General features: G+C 52.7%; 1 protein-coding gene and 1 long non-coding RNA gene across 8 annotated transcripts in view; both read left to right on the forward strand.

Annotated features, from left to right (window-relative positions):
- The window catches only part of GRIK4 (glutamate ionotropic receptor kainate type subunit 4), a 171223-nt gene that overhangs the window by 66426 nt on the left and 78136 nt on the right, over window positions 1-26661 (forward strand). The gene's annotated exons all lie outside the window — the stretch shown is intronic.
- Window positions 649-16283, forward strand: LOC308182630. The gene is made up of 3 exons (XR_013941939.1): window positions 649-2097; window positions 3206-10571; window positions 11487-16283. It is a non-coding gene; the product is annotated as an uncharacterized lncRNA (long non-coding RNA).

A 26661-nucleotide genomic window follows, 5' to 3' on the forward strand; every position in this document is an offset into this window, starting at 1 on the left:
GGCGGAGCATCTCCTGGTGCGTTTGTACCCTCGTGGAGGAGTTATCTCCCCTGATCTGCTCCTTAGTGCCGGAGACCAGGCTACGCTGCACACCCCAAGAGGCCCCGAGCTTTGTTTTGATTCATTATTACATCCACATGCACATTACACAGGTATAGACCTTGGGGAAGCTGCCTGGCCACGCTGCAGCTCCTAATTCAGCAGGAAGTGGAGAATTTGCAGGGGGAGAGGGGCTGATGGCTGCAAATGTCCCGCATCACTCTTACAGGCACGCTTCTGTGGCAGAGGACGGACACGGAGAGGTGCGTGTACAGAGCTCTGCTTTAGAGCTCTGGTTTTTGCTCCTGGATGTCGAGGAGTGTCCCCGAGCCAAGGATCGGGATCTGAGAGCCACACAACCTGCTTTACATCTAAATACCGCCCCGGCCCCCGGGCAGCACTTTGTGTGTTTAGCCGCTCAGGCATTTTTAGTGGGGATCTTTTTCTTTCATAGAGTGAAAGCTAGTAAGAGAAAGAGCTACTCTGTCATGCCTTTCGTTATTTTTTTCATATATATATATGAATAAAAAAGTCAATTACATGAATGAAAGACGCTTGGTTCCCTGCCTAAACAGCTGCCAAAATTAATTCCAGCTCGGAGCCAAACTCAGCAAAGCTGGATTTTCTGCAGAAGGCTCCAGTGTGGCTTGAGATAGGCTCGTGCACCGCCCTGCGTTACCGATTCCCACTGCCCAGCGCCTCGCCCTGGGCTTTGCCTGTGGCCAGTTGAGGAAGGATGGGTTTCACGTGCTCGGTGGTGAGCCTGACTTCACGGCAGAATAAAGCAGAATTAAGTGTCCCTAGCAGCCCCTCGCTGGAGCGAGCACCGTCACACTGCAAAGCAGTGCTCGTTTGATGGAGAGCAGCTGTCTTGGCAGCTCAGAGCACCTGAAAACTCAGCGCCGGCGTCAGCAATACTTCGAGCTTTAAATTTGTTCCTCCCTGTGGACCAATTACCTTGCATTTAAAGCACCACCTGAATTGAGCAGGATGTGGACAGGAGCTGTGCTGCGTTACAAAACTGGAATAATCACGCAGGGTAAGCAAGCCCTCGCTCCAAGCTGCAGCTTCTGGTACGAGGCTGAGGCTGGGGCACCTGTGGCTGAAGGAGGTGGTTGCTCGTCCTCAGGTGCACGTCCCCAGTGACTGGGGCACGATTTTAAAGGTGTTTTCAGGACATGAGGTAGAATGTGGCCTTGCAGCTTGAGGCAGCAGCCCAAGTTCCTGAAGGTGAGCTGAGATGAAGCTGAAGTCATTGCTCGTGAGCTGGTATAACCTTCCCGAGAAGGCAAGCTGGAGGGTGGCAGATGGGAGGACAAAGGCAGCGAGGCAACTCCAGCTCGTAACAGGCTGTTGGAGCAGAGCGAGGTCCCCACACTGTGAGCGTAAGGTAGGGTTTCCTTCTGTTTGAAGCATTATGCCTTGTGCTTCGAGGTTTATGCCTCCTTCTCCTGCTGGGTAGCTCTTGGCAAGCCCACTTGTCCTTGCCTTTCAGGGCTGCAGGCTCAGGGAGCAGCTCTCCTGGGCACAACGTGTGCAGCAGGCAGCTCGGTGAGGTGTTAAAGCCCTCCTGCAAGTGTAAGGCGCTGCAGGGCTGCCGGGCAACCTTACCAGAAAAGATGCTTTTGACCCAAAAGGGCGCTTATCTCAAGTGCCCCCTCTGCAGCTAATTGCTCGTGGCTCCGTGTAAGATAAGCACAGCCTGTAAGGCTAAAAGCCCAAATTGTCCTGGCGTACGTTCAGAAGCTCTAGCTCATGGTATCCAGGTGTTTTGAACCTCTACCATTGGAAAAAGCCCCAGGACCCGAGGTAGAGAGCAACCTGCTGATGGAGCAGCTGGGACGGATCCTGGCTCCCTGTGTGCTGCTGCCAGGCGCCCCGGGGGCTCTGCGAGGGGCTGATCCTGCCCTTCCCCACACAGCCTGCCTCCTGCCTCTGTGCTCCTCTTGCTCCTTCTCTCCCTCACCAGGACCTCACCGTGGTGGGATTGAAGCTACTGGCTGAGGGCTAGAAGGAGCTGAGGAGAAGGGGAAGGATGGAAGACCTTGAAAGAAGGAGGTTTGTTTTTCTGTAGGATGTCTCCCGTGGAAAGCACGGAGCCGCGGGCTGTGCTAGAGGGCTGGAGAAGCAGTGTGCGTGTGGGAGACGAGGGGAGAGCACCCAGGGCATAATTCCTACCTAAACCAGGCGGGATGGCTGTCCTCAGCATGGATTTTGTTTGTTGCTGGGAAGGTCCAGGAGGGCGAAATCGCGTTAAGGGCAGCGCCGTTCCCCAGAGCCCGCTGCTGAGGTGTCAGCTCTGGGGGGGAGATGGGTGCGGGAAGGAGCACGGTGCTGCTCCCGGTGTGCCTGCGGTGCCAGCTGATTCCCGAGATGTGCACAGGGGGGGAATCAGTCCGTGCCGTGACAAGGACCGCAGAAACCTGCGATAACAGCAGCCAAATGCCTTTCTCATGCCTTCAGCATCCCTACGTGCTGCCCAGGAGCATTCAGCGCCCTCTCCGCAAGACGTCTGGGGGTGCGGGCTCCTGCCAGGGGGAGCAGGCTGGGGGCGAAGGGGCTCTCAGGGCCAGCAGAGACCTCCCTGCAGGGGCAAAATGCAGACCCGGGCCTCGAGGGAGGCAGGGAGTGAGCAGGGTAAAGACTGCAAGGTTTTTGCTCTGTGGGCCATAGATAAAAGCACAGCCCTAAGCGCCGTGGGCAGAGAAGCAAAGAAGGCAGATGCTGGTGTATCGGCGCAGAGGTGACCTGAGCAGGGAGCTGGAGAGGAGCGTCAGGGGGCATCTGCCGTGGAGGAGCAGCTTAGTCTGACAATTGCCAGCCCTGCCTCGAGCCCTGCCAAGCGAGGACGGTGGCTGGAAGGAGGCTGCAGGGAGGGATGGCTCGTTTTCCCAAAGACACCGCTAATGAATTCCTCTTGCACCTCCAGACGCTGTAGGGATTTGGAGAGGCTAAATGGAACTTTATGTGAAAATGATGGCTGAATGTCAATTCTGCTGTCGAAGCCAATTTGGGAGCCGGAAAGTGCAAAAAGAATTAAGATTGTTAAATGGAAATAAGTCTACTTGGTAGAGATGAGATAGGGTTTAAATGAGTGAAATTATCTGTGGATTACCCTTGTTAGAGCACTGCCTTATTTAATAAACTGAGTTTTAATCTGCTGTAGGGCTTTTGGAGGAAAAGCTTAGCCTATGGGGTATGTCCATGTGAAGGGAAGGACGGGCTGTGCCTCCATCCTCCAGAGCCACGAGAGTCAAGGGGAGGCGGTGGTTTGCCCGTGAGTGCTTTGTGCTTTATGAAGACCTCGTCGACTGCTCGGTAAGCGGTTTGATCTTTGCTCGAGCTTGGGCACTTGTTTTGCTGGCTTGATAGGAGGCTGGTGAGGCGATGCCTCCTCTGGGTACCGCGCGTCCCTGCGTGGCTTTCCTAGCACGGAGCCACGCAGCACGTCGTGCTGCCGGGGTGAATAAACGTGGCCAGCCCCCCGCTGGGGCTCTGGGAGGGAGCACTGCAAGGGAAGGAAACCTCGCTGGATGCAGGAGGAGGGGAGGAGAGCACAGGAAATCTTGAGGGCTGCAATTTCATTATGAAGAGAGCCTAGTAATTATTAATAGGCCCTGATTATCCGCTTCTGCAAGAGCGGATCCGTTGCAGGAGAGCAACCAGGTGCTTCTAGCTGACTTTACCTGCCCACCTGACTTAATGCAGATGTCACCTGTCATCGCACGTGTTTCTGACCCGTCTCTCTCTTCAGCGATAGTCACGAAAGATAATTGCTCCAGATGCTTCTAAAACCATCCACGGAGGGAAGGACCTTACCTTAGCCTGAGCAGTCAGCTCGCAGCTCCGTGGGACTGATTTTTGCTGCTGCCGCCGGGACCTGAGCCCTGGGTCTTACAGCAGGCAGGAGGGGCTGAGTGAGAGGTACACAGGGGTTTTTACTCTCAGCCACATCACTGTGTGGTTTCACAATATTGCATGTTCTGTACTTGGAAAATCCAAGAATTTTCAAGCAATTTTAGGGCTGGGGCAGCAGGGAAGGGGCTCTGTGCGCCCTTATTTTGTCTCTGGCTGAGGGGTTTGCTGTTCCAGCCCTGCGCTCTGGCTCAGACAGCGGGGCTGATCAGTATGTGCTGTGTCCTCTGCAACGAGTCCTGGTTTCATGTCGCAGAGGTGCAGGCCAGGCTGAATACCGAAGATCTAGCCCTAGGCTCATCGCCCACGAGCTTGAGATTTCTGTGATCTTCTTGCCAAGCCTAAGGGTAACGAAGTCGGAAAAGTCACAACGCGGTGTCAGTTCAGATTTGTCTGAGGATGTCTACATTGGCTACAGATTCCAACCCATTCCCAGCCCTGATTTGTGGTGGTTCTGCTTGGCAAGACAAATACACCAACCTGTGCCCAAGGGGTAGGGTCGGCTGTCCCATCCCGCTGCTCCAGAGTTTTCCAGTCATCAGCATCCTACAGGATTTGTGCTTTTGAATACGTGTGCGCCCTCCATGGTGTCCAACAACGCATTTGACAGCATCCACCTTGTACCAGGTCTGATTCACAAGCGTTTAATTTTGCCATGGCAGGGTGCCCCTAATCATCCTCTTTCCTCTCCTGCCGCTGCAGAGTTGTTTTCTGGCCGTTCCCAGCTGCCCTGTGCATCTTCCCATTTGACCAGCGGCAAAAGTCTGCTCTGTCATTTGGCTCCTGCACTTCAGAACATTTTGTTCCGTGTCCCTTGCACAGAAGATAGCTTGGCAAGTTGCGAACCTTTAGCGTTTATTATCTGCTGTGGTTCTACCCATTTCGGTCGCACGTGGAATTTTTTGGCACGCTCCTTTCGCTGGGGCCCTGGTACGGTGGGAAGAAGTACTTTATTTTCCTGGGCGTACTCAGAAATATGATCTTGGTGATAACACAGCGCAAAGCGAAAGAATGGTTGAGTTGGTACCAAAATATTGCAGTATTTGTGCGAAGTCTTAGCTAACCCATGCCAGAGCCTCCCCAGCTGTGCAGGTTTGTTGCAGGAGCTGGTGCTGGGCTGTAGGGGCCCGGTGGGGCTGCAGTGGCTTCCCCTGGCACCAAGCACTGCCTCGTCCAGCTTGGCATGGCTGAGGAGCATTGCTGGGGTAGGAGGTGGGGCTGAGCACTTGGGTTTTGGAGCAGAAAGCTTGTGTTCATCGCTGTGGCTGAAAAGCCTCTTCTCTCACGCGTTTAAATCCCATGGAGCATCTCATTAGAAACAAATGATGCCTCGGGCAAGCGGAGCTAGAGCAAAGTAATCTTTATTAAGCACCCTCAGTGGTCAGAGTTACTTGATGAGCTCCAGAGTTTTATTTGCAGGCAGCTTTGGGTTGTCATTTAGCAGGAAAGCTCTTTGAACTCCCTCCCTTCCCCGTCTCTAGGTTACTGTTTTCTATTTCTGTGTGTTTTCGGTCCCAACAGCCCTGCAAACGCTGCTGGTGGAATTGTTGATACTGGGAACAAAATGCATGGAGGAGACGGGGTGTGCACGGTTCAGGATCACGCAGCCAGGCTTCGAGAAGGGGAAATGAGGTGCCCTGAGTGCATCACAGATTGTACTGGGGGGGGACACAGCCACAACCGTTTCCTTGGGAAATGGTGCCCAGAACCCCTGAGTCGCTATGGGAAGTTTTTCTCTGAATGCCTCACCGTGCATATTCGGGGCAGAAGAGCAGCAGCTCCTCTCGGGGCCGTCCTCCCTGCCCCTGGTACGTACAGCCAGCTGCACGGCCGTGTTCCTTCCATCTCTGGACTTTGCAAAATCTCCGCAGGTGGTAGAAAACGAGCCATAAACTGCAAGCACAAAGGGCAGTGAAAACCAAAATAAATCGGAAGCAGCATCCTGCCAGATGCCGCGCGTTCTGCTGGAGAGCGGGAGGGGGAAGGTGCAAAGAGCTCTGAGAAACAAAGCAGGAGCACGGGGCGTGAGCGCGAAGGTGCCGCACGCCTCGGCCCTGCTGCCAGCCCCGCTGGTCGTCCGGGGCTCTGCTGCTGCCCGGAGCTGCAGGGGGTGTTTGGAGGGTGACGTGGAGGAAGCCCAGCCTCGCCCTGCGCTTGAGCGATATCAGGGCATCTCGAGGGAAGTCCGGGAAAAGGAGAGAGAAAAATTCATCTGCGGCCACTGTGCTCGGCTTTCTGAAAGGGAAATGAAACGAAGGCAGGAGGCTCAAGGTTCGCCTGCGTCTGTCTTGTCAAGCATGTGAAGCTGACACAGCGATGGAGTCATTACAGGCTCCTGTGTAAATACAGCCTCCTTACTATTTTTTTCCCCCCCTATAACATGTCTCATTTACTTGATGGTCTATAATAGCTCTGGAGGAGCAGTCGCTGCTTATCAAGTCACAGCCTCTCCTCGGTCATCTCAGCCAGCTCTAGTGCTCACGGTCCACAGGAGCTTTTTGGCAGGCAGCCTCTCGCACGGAGGTCTCTTGGCAGATGCTTTCAGTCCCCCAGCTCTGCAAGGTGGTGGGGACGGGGCTGCCGGGGCAGGCGTGCATCGCTGGGGACGGCTTTGAGCCGGTCACGGCCCCCCTGCTGCCTTCTCTTGTCCTCGTGGCCTGGGTCCCGTGGGTTTTGGTGGCAAACTGCAAGGGATGGGGGGCTGTTTGGTGTCCTGGGGGGACTGATTTTATTGCGAGGATGCGGGAAGCAGCTTCAGGCAGTAGCTAGCAACGCAGAGAGTCTCCGAGCAGAAGTTCGTGCCACCAGGTATGCTTTGACAGACGTGCCCCAACACCTAGGCAATCAAGGAACCTCCCAAAGCTTTGGTGCCTTGGCTTAGGAGTCACCTCTGGCGTGGAGCATGGATGCTTTCTAACACTAAAACTGAGAACAAATACCAAATAAACCAAACCAAGCCTCCAGCAGAAATGCCGGAAGGAACATCAGAGTGACTAACACCCAAAGCCCTTTTGAAAAGCAGTCATTTCCTGAATATAGCCGCACGCTTCCATTTTAAATGTCCTGGCTCTATTCTTTGCTGTCCCCCACCCCTCCATCTGGAAACAGTCCAGCGTTATTCACGCTGGAAAAGGCAGAACTGGCTCTCTGTGAGCTGCCTGAGCTACGGCCAGCACCTGCAGGGAGCGGCGCAACAGGTTGCTGTCTGCTTGCCTTGTATTTTATTTTATTTTATTTATTTATTTTATTTTACGTATTTTATTGTCATCTGCGGGCAGTGGGGGCCGCCCATCCGCAGCCTCCTGGCTTGCGCAGGTGAGTGCAGCTCTCCAGGGCTGAAGCTCGCTGCTCTCCCGGGAGGTGCAGGAGCACAGGCTCTGCTGTGCAACGTGATAGTTCACGGTGGTTTGCTCTCGATGCTTAGAATATCATCTCTCCCCTCCTGGTTTTATAGATCTCGCTACCAGAGCGGAGTCAAGCAGGCTCTCCAGTGCTTCCTGACCAGAGCTCCTAACCACCCCGAGCATCCTTCCTGGTGGTGCAATGCTGCCGAGGGGATGGATTTTGATTTCGGGTGCATGAATGGAAAATGCAGTTGAATTAAATTCAGGCATTGCTTTTTCTTGCACCTCTCTTTTCTTTCCCTTCTGATTCTGCCAACAGATTTCAGCCAAGTGCACACCTGGGCTCGGAGGCCTTTGGGCTGGCTTCAACATTTATTTAGCCACTTCCAGACGAAATACAAAACACGGTCTTTCCCTTTACAGAAAATCTGTGCCTAGCTAATAAATCTAAAGGTATTAAGTTGAAAGCTGAGCGTTTGGAAATATATATGAAAAACTAGCATTGTTTATATGTGTTTTTCTAGTTGGGAAATTGAGGTGTGAGTGCTGAGACTGAGCAGATTCCTTGTTGTGCAGAAGAGTTTGTCTCTTGGGGAGCAGCAGGGGCTGACCGCTGCGCTAAGGGGCAGCGCTCTGCTCCTTGCTGGCTTTTTTTTTTTTTTTTTTAATAGGCCTGGCCATGACACACCATGATTTGGATTTCAGTCTCAGCTCACTAATGTGCTCCCTGACCTATGGTGGAAAATAGCACATAATTATTTCTTTACTTTGTGCAATTCAACAGTGCAAGAGCTGCATTAGAAAAAGCAGCCTGGGTGATTAGTAGGGGAGGATGATTTTGTTGTCCCTGTCACGCTGTCTTTTAATTTGGTGAGACGGGACTGCTTGGTTTTGCCATTCGTGGGAGCCCTGAACCCCCTTACTGTGTTAAATCAGCAACAAGGGGAACCAACAGCAAAACCCTCAGTCTGCAGCAGTGAGGAATCGAAAAGCCGGTGCCTGTGTGCTGTATCGCCGCCGTAGGGAGGCAGGAGCTGAGCAGGTGAGCATCCGCCTCCACTCAGCAAAGCAGAAACATACTGAGCAATTTGAACGGGACTGTGAGGCACGGAATTTGCTGCAGCAGGTCCTTCTTTCCCTCAACTGATTCCTCAAAGTCAATCCGATCCTGCTTCGCACTGCATTTCCATGAAAGCTGGAGGATGCTGAGCATCCTGCAGAAGACAGAAACTCTCTTTCAGGCTGGGATTATTCGACTAATCTTGTGATTATGGTGATAATCCCCTTTGCAATGGTGTCCCTCTCCAAGGAGTTCTTCCCTTGGGGACTTCCTAGTCCCAAATCCCATTTTCCCTTAATGTTGAAGTGCTCTGTATTAAATTAAGGCTTTCCAAAGGATCAGAGGTCTGCAGGTCCTTTGCTATTTATGGCATTGGCGTCTCTGCTAGTTTAGCTGTATGGCCTGCTGCCTTGCTGACCTTCTTGGGGTTTGGGGTAGGGATGGAGCCCCAGGGGCTCTCCCGTTGGAGATGGCTTTTCAACCTCAAATCTGTGTCCTAGCAGCAGACGAGGATGAGACGGAGCTGCCCCGCCAGCCGTGGGCACCGCTGCAGCCTGGACAGCGGTGCCTGGGGCCCGACGGGTGGTCGGCTGTTTTGGAAGGGATTTTTGGGCACCCACGGAGGGCAGGGAGCCGGCGTGCCGCTGCCTGCGAGGGCAGGCGGGGAGGCGGTGGAAGCAGCGCTGCTCTCCAGGCTCTAATCCCTTCCCTCTCCTGCTGCCAGGTGCTTGGCGGCAAATAAATATTTTGCTCACAACTCATTGGAGGTGGCACCTAACCAGATGTGCTCTCACTTGGTATGGGAGGAGATTTATTTGGTTGTCCATTTATAGCTTATTATTTTCTTCTCTCTCCCCCCCCAACTTAATAGCAGTTTACTATCCACCAGGGTATACATTTTCTTCTGATTAAGTGCCATTTAGCCGCTGGCTGCTTGCTCATTTTACTTTTATAGACACATTTACAGCGGCACAGACAGAGGCACCAGCGCCTGGGAGCGAGGGGAAGGAGAATGGAGAGGTGCAGCAGCTTGATTAGATTGGATCCTAATAAGGTTTCTGGCTAAGCTGCGTCACGTCCAGATCTCGGGGCGGAGGTGCTGAGGGTGCACAGCCCCTGGGGCAGCCCGCAGGAGCTGTGCCGGGTCCGGCTGGAGGCTTGTCGTGAAATCCGTGGCCATCGGGGGTTGTTTGAACTCCCCGTAGCTCGGAGCGAGTCTCTCCGGGGCGAGGAGCGATTTCCCAGCTTTCGGCAGCTGCTAATTAGTTGCAGATGATGAGATAATTTATAAAAATTAGGAGCGATTTTCTTCATTGTGCTAATATCGCCTGGCAATAAAACCGCTCCGTTAAAAGGGTGACTTTTCTGTAACGCAGGGATCAAGGGCTAAAAATACATCCGTGTGTAGAGCCCGGGCGAGGGAGCGCGCTTCTTAACCAGACGCCACGAGGTATTTCAGAAGTTCATCTCAACCGCGAGAACGAACTCAAATTGAAATGCAAATTTCGGCGGCGGCTTGGAGCGCTGTTTGGAGAGGGGAAAAAAAAGAATAATAAATAAATAAACGTTTGATCGTGTCACCTTGGTGGCAGGGCAGCGGCGAGGCGCTCTGCAGCCTGCTGGGGGGGAAAGGCAGCGCCACGGAGCAGACAGCTTGCGTTGCGGGGGGGTTTTTTGGCAGCGCATCAGTGGAAGGAAGGTCGCTTCTCTCCCCGTTATTCCCCGGGAGCGGCGGTGACTGGTGACTCACTGCCAGCGCATGGCGTCATGCAGCAGCGGTGACTGGCAGGGAGAGCGATAAGAGGGATGTTTTGTCTCCTGTGAAGTGTGCCCGGGGGGGAAACAGGGGTACGGGAGAGCGGCAGGGAAGGGCGCAGGCACCCTGTGCTGGTTAACCAGGGCGTAGGATTCGCTCCCCGTGCCGCGCCGGGGTTTGGAGGGCTGCAACGCTGGGGTGTTGCTGCTGAACCCCCGCGCTTGTCCCCACCTTCAGGTGTTGTTGTTTGCCCTTGAGCTCGTCTAGGAGCTGAGCCCTGACACGTCCACCTGCGTTTCTGGCTGGTCCAGGGGGATCCGAGGAGCAGGGGCGGTGCTGCTGTGGTTGCTGGGAAGCCGGCGTTCATTAGGCTGAAGGATGAATTTTCTGCAAACTCCGAAGGCCTCCGGTACTTCATCAGGTTTCTAACGATTTTGTCACGGTGTTAATCCCGCAGGTGAGTGGCAGCATTTTGATATCAGCAAACAAATTACGTTTCCGCGCAGATAACCCAATATGGAGCCAAGCAGGAGAGCAGAAAACAATTCATCAGCCGGTAATGGGGCTGCAGGTTTCGGGCAGGGCCAGACTCAGCCGCTGTGCATAAGGGAGCCTGTGCCCGGAGAAGCCCTGAGCAAGCCCAAGGTGTGCGGTGAGCAGGTGTCCATGCTGTACGAGTGCACACTGAGAAGCTTTTCCCACTAATTTCCCAAAATTGTGATGGCCACGATTCCCAGCTGAGGTGGATCCCCCTCGGTGCCACTGCTGTGCAGTGTTATTTATAATGGGAGGCAACACCCGTACCAAAGCGCTTACAGGAAAGGAAATCGTGAGCAGAATGGGCAAGGTGGAGAGCATCACTTGCTCCGCGTGTCTCCTGCTATGAGACCCGGGGAGTTTAAGCTGGGTATCAGCAAGAATTTCTTGGCAGAAGGAGCGGTTATGCATGGGAACAGGCTGCCCAGGGAAGCAGTGGAGTTGCCATCCCCGGGGATATTTAAGATCTGTGGATGTGGCACTTAAGGACATGGTTTAGTGGTGGACTCGTAGTGTTAGGTGATGGTTGGATTTGATGATCTTCTGGGTCTTCTCCAACCTAACTGACTGTACGATTCCACGTTGGTGTTGGTTTTGTTCAACAGTGATTGACACGTTGAGCTCAGAGGGTGTTCTGAGTACAAAAAGTTTCCATACGTTTTAAGGCTCTGGCCAAGCAGAGAGAAGAGAAAAGCACTTAAGAGTTATTAAATATATAAACAACATCGGTTTCAGAAGTTTCCTAACCTGAGAGTAGCTGAAGGCTGGGAAGCTATTAGTGCGAATTATTGGATGGACTTTTGGTTTGACGGTAACATTTGTTCTTACGGTCTAGATATGAAGCAGAGGCACAGAGAAAATGAAAGGAATCGCCTGTAGCAAGCTCTCAAATTAACACCTGCAACTCCCAACTCCCCATCCGGTACGCCGTCCTTCAAGACTGAGAGGTGTTGAAATCCTCCCGGCCGCGAGCAGCGGGCAGCAGAACCTTGCAGCAGCACAGAACCGTGTCAGCAGATGCAGGTGCAAGGGGCCAAGCGGGTGCCAGCAGCTGGGCGCAGCACACGGAGGTGGGAGCAGTTTGCTGTCCGCTGCTCGCTGGCGTCTGTGCGCGGAGCTTTTGCTGCCCCGGGCATCTGGTAGTGATTGCCTGGGAGCCCGCAGCGTGCACGCACGCGTAGGATAGAAAGCAGCACTGCCTGAGCATGAAATTGCCTTCCCAGCCAGGAGGCAGCAGGAGCGAGGGCATCCCAGGGATGCGTGGAGCAGGGAGGGATGCCAGCGGGCAGCTGGCGGTGCCCAAGCCTGGCGGAGAGCAGCGCACGCAGCCGGTGCGTGCAGGGTGGGGGGCGTCCACGTGCGAAAACCTCTGGGATGGAGCAGCCGTGGGGCGGCAAAGGAGCAGGGGGACCAGCAGCAGCTGTGCTGCTCTCGGTAGGCAGGTACCGATGTGTGTGGTGAGAGCCAGAAGTGTCCGCTTGCTCTGGGGGCAGCAGGAGCTGCCAGCAGACTGCGTGCAGGGGGGCGTCTCGGGGTGCAATGCCCCTCGGCATCCCACACTTGGGGTGAAACCCTCCAAAGCTCAGCCAGCGCGTGCTGCAGCTCCATCAGCAGCCACAGGCACTCCTCTGGGCCAGGCAGGCTATTGCAAACTGATCAGCAAAGCTTTCTGAGGAGGTCTCTGCACAAGACGAGCACTGGAAACTTCTGCTTTGAAATCATTCCCAGGTTTTGGGGAAGCAGATTTAGTTTAAACCGAAGTTTGTTTGTTTGTTTTCTCTCGTGTGAAAAAAGTCCTTCTCCCATTTCCATAGTTTCATGTTCATTTCTTCCGTTTAATGCCATCCTTAAATATCTTCTTCATCTTCATCTAAGTGATTTTCTCTCGCACTTTATGGCGGAGCTATCTTGCTCTCCCAATCTCTCTACCCTCTCATGTGTCAGTTTTAGTTGCTCCTTTTCTAGGAATAGCACGTTACGCTCCTTCAGCCTCCACGCAGATGTTGACACATAATTCTTTCCAGCATTTTATTAACCTCCTTTGGATCCCTGCTAATTTCAACATCTGTTTTTATAGTTGTGGGTGCCTTGCTTTATCTTTCTGTATGTACACGTAGTGCAATGAGAGTAACCTCGCTGAGACTCCATTAGGAGGAGTTATGTCCTGGCCTAATGTTATCTGTGATATGCCTCTGAATCTTTCCTTATTGCAAGTCCTTTTCCAATTCAGTCTCCCCTACCTCTTCTCTTCAGCCTTGTTTTTCAAGCCAGAAGTCTTCTGATGCACCCTTGATGCTGAAAGCCCAGGAGATGAGACTTGGTGATAGGCACACGCAGGAACTTTCCTAGCTGGTGCTGGGAGACGAGGACTTTTCTTTTCTCTAGAGGTTTTTTTTTTTTTGATGTCTTCCTCCTTGTGTCCTCCCAGATGCTGGATGCCTGATTCTTGCCAGAGACAGTGTGAAGTCTTGCCTCTTGTAGTCCAAAGGAGTGATCTGAATAATAATCATTAACCCAAAGGGTGCCAGCTCTACAAGTTTGTAAATATTTGAGGCACAGAGAGGCTAGAAGCTGGCACGAGTCCTTTCCTAGCTTTCCAATTTGACAACTGAGCAGGAGTGCAGCAGACTCTTTTCATCACTCTTGCAAAAATCTTGGATAGCATCTGGCTCTGGCCTCGTTGAAGCGGTGTGGATCAGAGTGTTTAAAGGAAAAAAAAATGCGGGTGAAGGGAGGCAGCTGATGTCTGTATAGGTCCAATTTCTGAAGAAGCAATAAGCGTCAGGGCTCTGCGTCAGGCTTCTGCAAGGAGTTAGGGTCTGTCTGGTCCAGGGAGGGAGACCTGCTCTGGGTGGGCTGGGAACTTTCCGTGGCAAGAGACGAGTGGGGATGTGAGAGTGTGAGCGACCAGCATTGTCAGTCAAAATGCCAGTCATTGCCAAGCTCTCTGTGGGTTTCAGCAGCAGCTGGTTGAGGCAGAGAAGGGAAGGGTGAAGCAGAGAGATAATGAGGAGGGAAGCAGGCCATCTCTCATTAGCAAATGATGCTTGCTGCTTGGAAGGAAACAACAAAACAACTCAGTCCCCTTGCCCTTCAGGTCAATAAAATGAGCACTTACTAATGCGTGAATCAGAGACTCAACAACTTTATTACATGGGTAAAATCAATTGCCATTATCTCGCTCTCTTTCTATTGATCTGTGCTGCACTATGTCAACATGTTGTGGCGGGTGGCTACGAGCAGACAGTGGCCCACTTAATAAATGTCCATGTGCAGGTTTGCTGAGGCCCATTAGGAGGTGCACAGAACGGATCGGCCTCTTTCTTCATGGGTTAAAGCTTTTTTGGGTCTTCCTTCGGGCTCCCTGCAGGTAGGTTCCCCCATGGACGTGCTCTGAGCGGCTGGCCAGGAGGGGTGCCGCAGCAACGAGGCCACAAGCTAAGCAGAGCGGTCAGCTTGCGCTGTAAAAGGCCGTGCAGCCTTGCAAGGAGGGCTACCGGGGCAAATCTGTAGCTCCCGGACTGCTGCTGAGAGCCTCGGATGTAAATGGCAACGTAGCTAATAAGGCCTAATTGGCTATTAAAGGAGGAAGCAGTCCCAGAGATGCAAAGGGCCAATTAACCCCAGGAGCTGGGAGCGTGGCACTGTATCGCTGTGCAGCCGTGTGTGCAGGAGCCTCTCAGAAGCGGGCACAGCAAAGCACTGGAGGTCCTCACCAAAATCCTTTTGAAATACCTCAGGCATGCAGTAAGTTAAGTGCTCGCTTGCTTTTGTAGCTGACTGAAGGCCGGGTGAGTGGCTGCGTCTGTGGGCACACCCAGCGCAGATCTCACCGAAATCCTACGGGGATGAAAGGTGCCCTCGTAAGATGAAACACCTCAGATGGCTTTTTCTATTATTATTATATTTTTTTTTTGGATATGCTTAGCTCTGAGGAACTGAAAGCCGTACCTGGTGCAACAGATCCACGGGGAAGGCTTCTTCCTGCATGCCGGCATGCGTTAGCGGTGCGTGCTGATGCTGGGAGGATGCCGCAGGCTGTGCGCGAGGCGGGCGCTCGCTTAAACCAGGTACGTGGTGCCTAATGGTGCACCAGCCCCGGGGAGCTCTGCCGGAGGACGGCCACGCAGCAGCAGGGAGGCTCTGCTCTGATAACCGACGGGCCTTGGGAAGCTGAGATCATCTCACGAGCGAGCCAGCCCAGAGCCTGGTGAAGGCGACAGGGGACTGGGAGCTCCATCAATCATCCGGCCTCAAAACCTCTGCTGAGGTCAGGGCCCCGGGGAGCCCGTGTTTTGACACAGGCTTGTCACTAATTTGACTAAACAAATTTCATCTAATGGCTTTGTCTTCTAATTGCTGCCAGTGTGCCTTATTAAAGGAAAATAGGCACTTAATGTTGCAAAGCAAGCTACCTTTTTTCGTCGTCTACTTTTTTCTGCTTGGAGAGAGTGCAGGCAAGGAATTGGTACATTTGACTAGGAATTGGGACCTGGCAACCTCTGCTTATTGTGAGCCGTGGGGCATCCCTTGGAGTCTCTGTGGGTCAAGAGACTTGTGCTGGTGACCTCTGGTTTGTGCACGTGCTGATGTGGAAGCGAAGCAGCCCGAGCTGAGGGCACAGACTCTCCTCCTTCCCCCAGCAGTGGACTTAGGGATGCCTGGAGAGGCTTTTGCATCAGCGTGGTTGCAAGCGCTGAGAGCTGCCAAGCTGCTCTTTGCTTCCGTGCTGGGGTTTGGGCTCCCAAGAGCCAGCACAATGCATCGGGCACGGTGGTCCAAGCACCCCATGCCCTTGGGGTCTGCCCGAGCCCCCATGGCCTTGGGGTCTGGGGAAAGAGGGAACTCAGGGGTTGCTTTCCAACTCAACTAAGACACGGAAGAGACAAAAGCTGCTTTTAGCCAAATAGCCCGAAGTGCTTTGCTGAAATAATTTCTGTTATCTTTTATCTGCCTCAAAGGAACACTTAAAAAATTATCGTGCCCATAGAGGGTAACCTGATGAGCCTAATTTGGTGCTATGAAAACACAGCCACTCGCTGCTTCCCGCTCCGTGTTCTGGCTAATTAGAAACACCTCCCCTGCTAGCTTTTGCCCGCTGTGCAGCGTTGTATGTGTTCAAACACCCCGTCAAGAGCAAGAGGTGTCTGCAAGTGTGCGTCTTGGCTTATACGTTCGTGGAGGTAGGAGTTGCCGTTGGTAATAGGCAGCCCTACAGAAAATAGGATGTGGCATCTCCAGCTGTAAGGGGGAGCGTGCCTCTCGCTGCTTCCCCAGCCCCAGGCAGCGGGGTGCTGGGGAAACGTTTCTATTTGCTTGTCTCTTTTGCCTCGAGCTTTTGTTTATTTTAGTAACCTGTTTGCAGGCAACTTTGGAGGGGTTTGGGGGAGAAGGAAAGAGTAATTCTAGGGCTGGGGAGTCGCTTTCTGTTCGTTGTTGGAGATCGTGGTGGCTGAGGAGGATAAAAGAGGGATGGTACTGCAGGGCTTGGCCTGAACGAACACAACTCGGGGTCGCTGCCACTTCCCGACGATGCCCAGAGGGTGCAAGGGGATGGCAGCCCATCCCCGGGGCCCTCAGAGCACCGAGGAACGTTTAGACCCCCACCGAACAGATTGTTTCCCGTGGCCACTTGCAGGTGCCCCCAGTACACGTCGTGTCAGCACCTTTAGTACAAACGTCAGCAGCGGGGTAAAGGGACGGGAGCTCAAAGGAATCCGGCTGAGGTTTTCACCGAGGCAACGAATAAACTGGCGGCTGTTGCTGGTCTCTTCTCCAAATCGTTGGTACCTGGAGCAGGGCCAGCTTCTTCTTTCTCTGGGAGACACCTACTGCTTCTTTATAGAAATCTCTGGTGGGACCTGGGGAGCAATGCTGCCTTGTGCTTGCAGCGAGTGGTGGCATGTTGCAGAGGTTAATTGCATTTGGCCGGGGTGCAGCTGCAAAGCAGCATTTAGGGATGAAAAATTACTGCAAAATTGAATCCCTGGTGTTGCAGTAACCTCTGCCCCAGGTGTGCAACGCTCCCGCCCCTTCTCTCTCTGCAGGGGGAAGCTGGCACATCACGTAGGTGCCTGGGTAGCAGTTTACAGCAATATTCTCCTCCGTGTTCGCACCCAAGCTCTCCCACGGGTGAGCATTCGCACGCCGATGAGCCTCAGAACGTTACCGGTTGTGCCTACCATGGCCGAGTGCATGCTGCAGGTTTTTGCTTAAACAAAACGCGACGTGTTGAGAAGCTGCATGCGTTTCTTAAAGAAAACGAGATGTTAGCAGGAAGTCCAAAACCAAACAGAAGGCTCTATTGACCATCGGGTGCTGTTGCTGAAAGGCTGCTGCAGGTGGCTGCCTGAGTGGAGCGCAACACGTAGGGTTGGTCTCCGTGCGTTGGTTTTTTTTCAGACAGTTAAGAAACCAATAAAGTTAAATTGGTCGAACTGTCTAATGTGATTACAGCGAGATGGGGATAAATGCGGTTTCATTAGATCTTGTTTTGAAGTAGGAGACTGTCATTTTGTGATGGAAAGCCGAGATGACAGGGAGTATTGGTATTTGAAGTGCCTTTTTTAAGAATGACCTGCTCTGCCTTTTTGACATCAAACATATGTATGCAGAAAGAGAGCACTAGTTTATTTTTTTTTTCTGGTGCAGCAGAAAATGGAAAGTTCCATTTTTAGTCTTAAGTTTTCTATCAAAGCATTTCATGAGGGAGGGGAGAAAACCTTGGATAAAAATGCCTCAGTGTGTTTTCAGCGGGGCCTCCGCACGAACCCTGGACCGAAACGAGACCAGAGCTGGCGTGCTGGCGTGGTGGAAGCTGCTGAGCTGGTGGTAGGACAAGATGCTCTTAGATTTCATCTCCCTCTCCTTGAGGTTTCTCTTTTGGGGAGGTGGGGGCTGCGTCTCGGGATAACTCCAATCCTTGACCCACCTGGAGTCTGAGCTGTAAGACTTCTGTTGTGCGAGCAGTCTCCTTACCCTTGGCACCTGATAGAGACCCCGAAGTTGCCCTGTTGGTGCCTTGCCTCGTGGTGGGAGAGGGCTCAGAGGTGATGCTCGGCGCCAGGCTGGTTTCTTTGCCCCCTGCCTCAAGTCTCGCTGTTGGTTATGAACTGGTTCCAAGGGACATCCCTGGGACTGCAATTAGGAGACCTCTAGCCTTAAAAACCCCTTTGTACGCTGATTTTTTCGCAAGTAGCTACAAAGCAGATTGGTGTTTATGCCCCCTGTTGTCTCTGTGAGACCAGCTCTGTCTGGAGCCACGCGCAGATCGATCTTTGCTGGTGGCTGGGGAGGGAGAGAGATGCAACGCCTGCTGCCCCCTGAGCAGGAGGGGAAATCTGGGAGGCCGTGGGTAGAAAAGCACCGAGGAGGGCAGGACAGAAAAGGGATGGCCTGGATCCTGTTATAGAAAACATGATATGCCATTAAATGACTAATGCTGATGGAAAATGTAGCAAATGACTAATGTTGCAGGCAGAGTAATTGTTTGGAGGACTGGCATTTCTAGTATGGAAAGATTTAGAGTGAGCTTTCAGTAAATAAAGGAGAAATTGGTACTGAAGTTCAGGGCCAAGACTTGGCAGCTGAGATTGGAAAAGGGGGAGCTTGCTTTATACGTTTTAAGGAGAGGAAATAATTCTTCAGGCTGTGTTTTACTTAATTGAATACCATCAAGAAGGGCTGGACCAAAAATCTCTGCTCAATAGAACAAAGAGCACAGGCGTCACCTCACCTAGGCTGCTCGTGGCAAAAAGCCCTGGCCATTAACCCGTGCCCTGCAGCGCTAACGGGCACCTTCTGCGTCCCTACAGGTGTGATCCCGGGTAAATACAACCTCGCTCTCCCTTTTTGAGCTGTTACCAGCATTAATTAATTTGGTCCGTGGGCAATCTCTGGTGTAAGTGCTGGAGCAAGACTGCTCGTGCAAGGATTTCTGGAGCTCGCCGTGTGCGTGGTGGAGCAGGCGCGGCCCTTCTGAGCCGTGGATGTTTTCGGGAGAGCTGGGATTAGTTCGTTTCCTTCACTCGGGCTGGGGAGCTGTGGCAAATGGGAAACCCTTTGTGATGCACTGGCTTTGTTTTAGTCCGTAATTGGGATTTGAGGCTGTGTAGGAGAGTGTGTTTGTGTAAACTAATGATCCCATCTTGTTCCCTTCATCCATCGTGATCTTTCTTCTTCACCATTACTTTCCACTGGGCTAAATCAAAGTGCAAAGCTCTGGTTATCCAAGTTAATGACCTCCAGATACTTAAGACTGGCACAAATTGGGTACCATCAAATATCAGCTTTTGACCCTTGTTCCCCGAGGCTTTTACCCAGAGCGTGGCCCAGGACACCCGTGGGTGGGTGCAGGGAAGGGGTTCGTTAACAGGGGCGCACCAAAGGCACACCGTGCTCTGGTAAGCTGCTGTTTGGGGCTTTTTGTAAGGTCTGTGGAGCTTTTGTGGCTTCCAGACGGACAGGGTCAGCTTTTTCTTCCTCATTTCTCCCCTGACTGCTGTGGTCAGAGCAGCTGAATACTGAGGACAGTGCTCTGGACCTGGAGCCTCGGGTTCAGCTCCCTGCTGCCCCCGGCTTCGGTCAGGATGGGGCTGTCTGCAGAGCCCAGACTGACACCGAGACCTCAGGGGGTGCCCAGTTTTACAGCAGCTGGTGGGATGAGAGGGGAAAGAGCTGATGCTTTCCCATCCCAGACACAGTCTGGGCGGTGGTGGTGCTGGCAGGGTGCCCGTGCCCCTCTGCCTCTGGCAGCCCCCAGAGTCGTGGGAGCCCGTGAGCGCCGCGCCGAGCTGCTGCCGCTCTGATTAATGCTGCAGCAGGGCTTGTTATGCGGGAGAGGAGCCTTTACTCCAGAGACATTAAATATTAATGGCAGCAATAGAGACACAGATAAACAAGAGCAAGTTATAAACTGTTCGTTTTGAGGGCAGCGGTGTTAACTCTGGCAAACTGGTGTTACAGACAGCTCGGGAACACGGGCCAAAGACTGGTGCTGCTGTTAAATCCATGGATTTCCACCTTTCCTCAGAGTTCCTGAGTGTTTACCCAGCTGTGCCCTGCAGCGGCACCTTGCCACCCACCATCAGGTCCGTGGTGCAGAGGGACAAGGTCTTCGGCCTGACACCGGTGCTCTTGCTTGGTCTGAGCCTCTCCAGCAGCTGACATCTGTGCCGTGTTTTCTCATTCTGCTTCAGCGCCTCTGGTCTGCCCGGGAGTTCGTTCTACAAGTCGCTGGATGGGCTTGGCAGGTAGCTGAAGGCTTGCCTTCAGGAGTCAGCCTCTGGCCTTGGGTCTCGTCAGGTGGCAGCTTTCACGTGTCCAACACTTACCGCTTAGTGGGGGAAGCTTCTGAGGCTGGTGCAATAACATCAGCCGTGTGGGTGGGACGTACCTCCAGGAGCTGGGCGTGGAAGAAAAATGCCGAATATTTCCAGTGCAAACTGTACCGGCAACGAGCACGCGTTTACCGTTCAGATTAACCGGCTCTCAGATGAGAAATGAATGTAAACCCGTATTTAGTAATGCCAAGTGCTGCTGACTGAACTCAAACTGCAGTCATTTATAACGGCACGTCAGCATTTCCACTGTGACTAGCGATGGATCCTTCTTCCCAAGGGGTGGGATAGGAAAGGCCGCCCCTTGTGATGTCTCACACCAGGAACAGCTGCATTTCGGTCTCTTGTCTGGTTTTAGGTTGCGCCTTTTGGCTGCAACCCATTGCTTAGGGTTGGATAGGGAGGTGAGAGGGGCGTGAGCCTTCGGGCCAGCCTGCAAAGTGCTCGAGGTGCCTCCTTGAACAAGCAGCCTAAAAACCGCTCCTTGCTGAAGAACTCGGGCTGGAAGGAGCCGGGAGGTTCCTGTTCCTCCTGCAGGGTGAGATGATGAAGCTCTAATTGCGGGCAGCCACCAGGCCACAGCCGCGAACATCTCGCTAGGTGACCGGGGGAACTCCAGCGAAGCAGAACCGTGGAACTGGCCGGCTGCTGGCACGCAGAGCAAAAGTCATCATAATTAATGTAAGAGAAAACAAAACCCCAACCAATGGCTGCAGAGTGAAAAGAGCAATAAAGCGAGCTCTGCCCTGCCATCCACAGGCTGACCAGTGGGGTTTAAAATCCCCTCTCAATAATGCATTCAGCAGCAAGGCAAACCAGGCTGGGAATCCAAAGGTTTAATATTAGGAAAAAAAAAAATCAGGCAAATAAAACTTTGTTTAAAAATTTGCTCCATCTGTGAGAAAATTATATGCAGTTTCTTTTTTTAATGCCTGTGGGACAAATGCCTAATTTAATCTTTGAATTTTTGCATGGCCGTACTCGGTACATTACGGTGGTATTTGTGCAGACCTTTTCAAGCATTCATAGATGGTGGAGAGAAGACGTTTTTTTGGTTCAGGATCTAACTGGTCCTTGTATATACACTACTTATTTCTCTCAACTGGATGTCAGCACGTGCCAAAGCCTTGGCAAAGTTTCTACACCGTTCTTGAGAATAATTTAATGGTACTAGTTACCTGCCGGGGCAGCCCGTACAGCATGTAACTATAAGCACGTTGCTAATCAAACCACGCTTAAAAGTAACCTGCAGAACTCTGTTGTAATAGATTATCTGTCTTCAAAGCATATATCTGTCTTTTATTGACTTTAGTGTTTACAGAGAACATGAAGGATACATTCTAGCTCTTTTTACACATGCTTAATAATCCATATTGATGAATCCTGCCCTAGGTGTCCAACATTTTTATAAAAGCTTCAGTAATTAGCTCAGTAAAGCGACACTTCATCTTCTGTTTGATGGAGCTGGTAGCTGCTATGAAACAGAGCCAGTGTGCGCGCTCGGTCCTTGCTGAGGACGGCTTTGGGCGTCGGAGCGAGCTGTCAGAGCTCGGTGCTCTCCGTCCTTTGATGTTCTCAGCCCAGGACTCGGCTCCTTGCCGCGAGGTCTGTCCGTGCGCTGTCAGATGTTGGGTTTCCTGCACGTGCCATGCGATGGAGACCCAGGTCTGGATCGCTGCCATCCGTCCGTGTGTCCTGCCCGAGCTGTCCTGCCCGAGCTCTCGACCCCGGCGGCTCCCCGCACGTCCCTGCGCGCGCCGCTGCAGCTCGCGGAGCCCGGCTTCGCCGCCGACGGAGAGAAGGGTGTTTTAGGGAATTGGATGGCGTACTTAGAAATCAGCCCTCGTCACTTATATTTATGTTATTAATTCACTCCCCTGCGATAATTGGCTATTGTACAAGGCCCCCGTCATCCTCGCTGGTTAGAGCACTTTAACGCAGTTTGTCTCGGCGTGATTTATGGCCGTGGTGCTCTAAGGGTAATTGAGGCTGCTGCTGCAGCAGCTTCTTGAGGAAACTCTGAAGGATATTTCGGAGGGTCAGGGGGAACAAAGGGTACACGCAGGCTGCAGTTAGACATCTGACTCATTCTCCCTTGCTACCTGCGAAGCCGGCAGAAACATCTGGAGGTCGCTTGTGCAGAAACACCTGCCTCAGCCCCAGAGAGACACACAACCACCTCCTCCTGCACAATATAAAGCTTACTGTCTCTTCTCAAATGAGACAGCTTAAAAGGGTGAGAAAAATATGGAGCGAAGTGTTTGGCTAATGCTTGCTTTCAATGCACCAAGACCTGTTATCATTATTCCTTCCGGGATGGCTTCTGGTGGCATGGCTGGGAGATGGATGGAGCTATTGCAAACACTGCGATGGGAGCTGAGCAGCGTGCAGGCAGGGGAAGAGGGCTGTGAATCTCCTGGAAGTGTGTTTCAGCCAAGATCCTACATAGGCAACAGATGCTGTGCTGGTTTAACTGTTGATTTTTATAAATCCATTTCACCCTTGCTTGGATCCGTTGGTAAATCGCTGTTCTTTACGGCCGCAGCGGTCGCACACGGCTAGCCCCACTTACTGCTAGGGGCTGCGCACATCCAGGCGGGGAGGGAGACAGAAGACCTTAACACCGAGCTGTGAGCACCAAAATAAACCAGCCCCTTAAAATCGGGCGGCATAGATCATTCCCTCTAGCTCGTGGCTTGTGTGTTCGTTTCCACTCCAGCCACCCCAGGCGAGGTGCACACACAGCCCACGGAGCTGGAGAAGTCACTGACATTTCCAGGCTCTCTGGTGTCACTTCTCTGTGTACCCAGCGTTAGCTGGCTGAAGTTATTTGTACCTGAGTTTACCTGGGAGCTTATTCTGCCCGACCTTTCCTTTTGGAGCTCAGCTGGCGATGCCCACCTGAGCAGGGGGACCCGCGACCTGAGGAGCTGCAGAGGCTCTGCTCCAGCTCAGGGTTCCTGTTCCAGGGGGACCCGGAGGGCTTAAAGGAAGAAAAAGGAGCCCAGAGTGCAAATTCATAAGCTGAGGACATCGGTGAAAAAATTAGAGCCAAGCGAGCAGAAACTCTGGGCATTTTGTGATCAATCTGCATGTAATGGAGGCAGAAGAACGAGGAGAAAGCTGAGCTGGAAAACCTCCCTTCTCCCCCTCCTCCCCTGTCAGGGATCAAACCCAGGACTACTCCATCAGCCCATAAAGCAGGCTTTTTAAAAGTCGTTGTGTGGATGTCGTACACCCGCAGTAAACACAAGAACGAACGTTAACGATAGCCGTGCCCAGAGTCTGAGTTATCGTAATACCATTTGTCTCGGTTATTGCAAAATATAACCTGGTGCAGAGCTTTGCTGAAGGGATCGTAAAGTTGGTGTGAAAAGGCTGGAAACAAAACAGAAAAGAGTTTTATAAAAAAAAAATAACTAAATCAGCCCTGGCTGAGGAGGAGGGCACGCCGGAGGGACACTGCAGTTGTCAGGTCTGCGCCAATCCTGCCAATTTGCTCCTTCTCCGTGCCGCTGAAACAACCTGCCTCGGCCCCGGGAGGGCACGGTGCCCTCTGCCTGCCCAGGCTGAGCCGGATCCCTGCGGGCTTTGAGCCGTTTGAGAGCAGAAAGGCTCAGCGCTCAAATTTTTGAGCCATTTGTGATGAGAAGTGCTCAGGCAGGCGATGCACGAGCAGCATCTTGCTTGCAAAGCGTGGGGGAAAGGGCTGGCGCTGCCCTTGCTGTGGCTGGGACGCGTCCTCCTGCTCATCCTGCACCACGTGGATGCATCCCAAAAGCAAGTCACCGTCACCCTGGGCCACCAGTTAGTGCTTGCACGGAGCTGAGAGGGGACGTGGAACAGAGCTGGGGATGGGCAAGGAGTGGTTGGAGCAGCACAAGCCCTTGTGTCCTACCTCTAGTACCGACCGACGGACCTGGCCCATGTCTTCCACGCGCCCCGCGAGCTGCCCGTGAGCCTCTGTAATTATTTATTTATTATGTTACTTATTATATTCATTTTTACCCAACTCCGAGGCAAATGTTGAACTCTTGACTCCCACGCTTTAGGGCGGACCCGTCGGTGACAGGGCTGTTTTAAAGAGGAAATCATTTCCTTGCTGGGAGCGTTCCCTCTGAAGGTGGTGAGCAGAAAGTTCCTGCACAGGAATAGCCCCCAAATGAAATCTGTCTCATGGAGAACCAGGAGGTCTCCTCTCATCCCCCCAAATTTATTTATAGTTAATAAGACTGCTTGTTCTCTGGATCTATTCCAGGCTGAAACCAGGCTATAGATTTTTCAGTACTTTGGAACGGGAAGGCCCAAATTAAATCAAAAGTATTTATTTCAAGTATCTGTCTAGGCAGATTATCTGGTAGCAAAGACGAAAGAGGAGATGTCAGGTATTTTTTCTTTTGTCCTTAAAAAAAAGTAGTAAGAGATTTTAGGTGATGCTGCTCATGTGCTAGCCTCAGACAGCTTTTTGTGTGATATATCGTGTGTATGTTACTTTTTATTCAGCCTGACGTGTATAAGCCGTGCATTCAGCCTTAGTTTTGTGAGTCTTAGTTTTCTTTTTCCCTGCGCTAGGTCTTCTCTCCGACACAGCAGAGGGTAAGGCACGGACTGGTGGTGCTGGCCTCTTGCGGAAAGCCTTTCCTTCCCCATCCTTCCAACCTCGTGCTGGGCTTTCCTCCGGCATCTCGTCCTCTGCGAGGTGGCTCAGCTCACAGGGCTCCTCGGGAAAACCCTGGGCTTGAATTCCCCACCCCGCTCACACCGCCTCCGCTTTCAGGATTCGTTTTCAGTGGAAGCCCCGATGGCTTCTGACAGCGAGAAACAGATTTCGGTGACATGGAGAGCAGCCGTGAGGGTAAGGGCAGCGTTATTAATTAATTAACAGGGGCAGCTGGGCTGGTTGTCCCACCGCAGTCGTGGCGTGTAGGTGAGCCTGAGAGCATTTCCCTGGGGGCGTCCTGCGGGAAGGGGCAGCACCGTGCCTGGCTGGGAGGGACGCACGGGTGGGGATCTGGCCCCGTGCCGTCCGTAACCTGTAAGGAAGAGCGTTTTCCTTTTGCCACTGTTGGGCTAATTGTGTTTGTCAATCGTAGACTCGCTCCAGGAATCAGTAAACAAAGGGGCTTTGTTTGCCTGCACTCCACGAGCTGCATTCCTACAAAGCCTTCCCTTGTCCCTGCAGCAAATAGAGGTAATAACAAATCCATATTTCTGCTCGCCGTGCCTTCTGTTATCGGCATGTCTTCAGCAAGATAAAACAGGGAGCAAGAAACCTAGCAGGTCTCTTTTTCCTTCTGCCTGGGTGTGTGCTTGTGTTTTCGTGTTTTTAATTAACCTTATCAACTCGGCACTGCGAGCACCGCTTCGCCAGGTCCGATGGCAGCTCGTGCAGGAGGCCGAGCCCCACCGGCTGTGCCTGGTGCCGATCTGGGGGGAGAAATTTTCCATCTGTCACCACCGGTCTCAGCACAGACACAGTAGTTGTAACCTTAGAGGTGTCAGGGACCACTTTGCTGTCCCTGCTGCCCCTCATCTCCCCCTCCCTGGGCTGTGACAGCGATGTCTTTTGTTTCTGCCATCGGCAGAGGTCTGTCTCGCAGACGCTCTCACCTGTCCCCGTGGGGAGTTAAAGCTGCAAGGAGGCTTTGCAGGGCATGTGATTCTTTTTTTTTCTTTCTTTCTTTTTTTTTTTGTGTGCTTTAAGCAAGCAATATATATTCAAGACTAAAATTAAAGATACGCAGGAAATGAAATTGCTAGCATTGCTTCTGCTTGGCAGGGAAACCGTTTCCGTCCTGGCTAATGGAGGAAGAGTGCTGGTTGCTGGTCTCGGCTCCAGCAGATCCGAGATGGGAGCAGAGCAGCAGCAGCAGGAGCAGGAGCAGGAGCAGCAGCCTCAGGCACAGGAGAGGAGGAGGAAGGACGGCTGACCGAGGCCAGGGATGCTTTTGGAGGTGCTTGTACATTGGCTGCATCCAGGCTCCGCTCCGTCCCCTGGGTTTCCCTGTCAGCCGGCTCAGCTGGATGCCTGCCCAGCCCTGGATGGGGATCGTCACCAGGAAAAGTACTGGGAAAAGAGACAGAGCGCCGTGGCTCTGGGAGATCTGTGCCAGAGCCGTGCACGTCTCTGGCGTCGTCTCCCCGGGCACGCAGAATTAAGAACATCAGGTTAAATAAGCTTTTTTGGAAAGGAAAAACCAAAGAGTAAACGAGCTCAGAAACTTAAAGGCAGGGATTCAACTTTCTCTTGCTGTTGGTTAATTTAATGTGAAATGCGAAGAGCAGGGGTGGGAGAAGTTGTGGCGTGGTTTCAGGATTGGCTCTAAACAAAGCCCGGTGCTGTAGCCCGAGGGCTACACGGGGCCGAGCGAGCTCGGTGAGGTCTCTGTAAGAGCAGAAACCCGGCGGCTTTCTGGCCAGCTGCTGAAAGCACCTCGGGCTGCGGATGCTGGATGAGGAAGGGAAAGCAAGGAAGGACCCAAAACACCTGCTGGCTGCAGCCGGGGGGCTGTTTCGGAGCCATCGTCCCTGGGTGCCCGCAGACATCCCGACCCCCTGGGGTTCGGTACAGCCTGGGCAGTCCTGGGAGCGTCGCTTTGTTGGTGCGAACCAGCTGACGGTGCTGGGAAGTGTACAGGAGCTTTGTGTTGTTTTTTCTTGAAAACTCTGTTA

This window comes from Anser brachyrhynchus, assembly GCF_964034855.1.
Source record: "Anser brachyrhynchus genome assembly, chromosome: 25".
NCBI lineage: Eukaryota > Metazoa > Chordata > Aves > Anseriformes > Anatidae > Anser > Anser brachyrhynchus.